The sequence below is a fragment of the Cryptomeria japonica genome, unplaced genomic scaffold (genome assembly GCF_030272615.1).
Source record: "Cryptomeria japonica unplaced genomic scaffold, Sugi_1.0 HiC_scaffold_58, whole genome shotgun sequence".
NCBI classification, from domain to species: domain Eukaryota; kingdom Viridiplantae; phylum Streptophyta; class Pinopsida; order Cupressales; family Cupressaceae; genus Cryptomeria; species Cryptomeria japonica.
In genome coordinates this window covers 292,772-295,000 of record NW_026728880.1, presented here as the reverse complement: position 1 = coordinate 295,000, position 2,229 = coordinate 292,772, and positions in this window count along the sequence as shown.

Below are 2,229 nucleotides of genomic sequence, written 5' to 3'. Positions count from 1 at the left end.
CCCTTATCCCGCGATGCGTCCGATACACAGATGGTTCCAAGGCGGCCGAGGAGCCTCACCGCATAGCAATCGGGGGTGCGAGGCGAGGGATGGGGCGGGAAGGCCCCAACGGCTAGACGGAAGAGGCTTCAGGGCCGCCTAGGAATGGTCCAAGCATCGGACACGCTTGGGGCGACTACCAGTGACAGCCCCCTATCCCGCGATGCGTCCGATACGAAGATGGTTCCAAGGCGGCCGAGGAGCCTCACCGCATAGCAATCGGGGTGCGAGGTGGGGGATGCGGCGAGATGGCCCCAACGGCTAGACGGAAGAGGCCACAGGGCCGCGTCGGAATAGTCCAAGCATCGGACGCGCTTGGGGCGACTACCAGTGACAACCCCTTATCCCGCGATGCGTCCGATACGAAGATAGTTCCAAGGCGGCCGAGGAGCCTCACCGCATAGCAATCGGGGTGCGAGGTGGGGGATGCGGCGAGATGGCCCCAACGGCTAGACGGAAGAGGCTGCAGGGCCGCCTCGGAATAGTCCAAGCATCGGACGCGCTTGGGGCCACTACCAGTGACAACCCCTTATCCCGCGATGCGTCCGATACGAAGATAGTTCCAAGGCGGCCGAAGAGCCTCACCGCATAGCAATCGGGGTGCGAGGTGGGGGATGCGGCGAGATGGCCCCAACGGCTAGACGGAAGAGGCCACAGGGCCGCCTCGGAATAGTCCAAGCATCGGACGCGCTTGGGGCGACTACCAGTGACAACCCCTTATCCCGCGATGCGTCCGATACGAAGATAGTTCCCAGGCGGCCGAGGAGCCTCACCGCATAGCAATCGGGGTGCGAGGCGAGGGATGCGGCGAGATGGCCCCAAAGGCTAGACGGAAGAGGCTGCAGGGCTGCCTCGGAATAGTCCAAGCATCGGACGCGCTTGGGGCGACTACCACTGCCAACCCCTTATCCCGCGATGCGTCCGATACACAGATAGTTCCGAGGCGGCCGAGGAGGTGGGGGATGCAGCGAGATGGCCCCAACGGCTAGACGGAAGAGGCTGCAGGGCCGCCTCGGAATAGTCCAAGCATCGGACGCGCTTGGGGCGACTACCAGTGACAACCCCTTATCCCGCGATGCGTCCGATACACAGATAGTTCCGAGGCGGCCAAGGAGCCTCACCGCATAGCAATCGTGGTGCGAGGTGGGGGATGCGGCGAGATGGCCCCAACGGCTAGACGGAAGAGGCTGCAGGGCCGCCTCGGAATGGTCCAAGCATCGGATGCGCTTGGGGCGACTACCACTGCCAACCCCTTATCCCGCGATGCGTCCGATACACAGATAGTTCCAAGGCGGCCGAGGAGCCTCACAGCATAGCAATCAGGGTGCGAGGCGAGGGATGCGGCGAGAAAGCCCCAACGGCTAGAGGGAAGAGGCTTCAGGTCCGCCTCGGAATGGTCCAAGCATCGGACGCGCTTGGGGCGACTACCAGTGACAACCCCTTATCCCGCGACGCGTCCGATACACAGATAGTTCCAAGGCGGCCGAGGAGCCTCACCGCATAGCAATCGGGGTGCGAGGCGAGGGATGCGGCGAGAAGGACCCAACGGCTACACGGAAGAGGCTTCGGGGCCGCCTCGGAATGGTCCAAGCATCGGACGCGCTTGGGGCGACTACCAGTGACAACCCCTTATCCCGCGACGCGTCCGATACACAGATAGTTCCAAGGCGGCCGAGGAGCCTCACCGCATAGCAATCGGGGTGCGAGGCGAGGGATGCGGCGAGAAGGACCCAACGGCTAGACGGAAGAGGCTTCGGGGCCGCCTCGGAATGGTCCAAGCATCGGACGCGCTTGGGGCGACTACCAGTGACAACCCCTTATCCCGCGACGCGTCCGATACACAGATAGTTCCAAGGCGGCCGAGGAGCCTCACCGCATAGCAATCGGGGTGCGAGGCGAGGGATGCGGCGAGAAGGACCCAACGGCTAGACGGAAGAGGCTTCGGGTCCGCCTCGGAATGGTCCAAGCATCGGACGCGCTTGGGGCGACTACCAGTGACAACCCCTTATCCCGCGACGCGTCCGATACACAGATAGTTCCAAGGCGGCCGAGGAGCCTCACCGCATAGCAATCGGGGTGCGAGGCGAGGGATGCGGCGAGAAGGACCCAACGGCTAGACGGAAGAGGCTTCGGGTCCGCCTCGGAATGGTCCAAGCATCGGACGCGCTTGGGGCGACTACCAGTGACAAC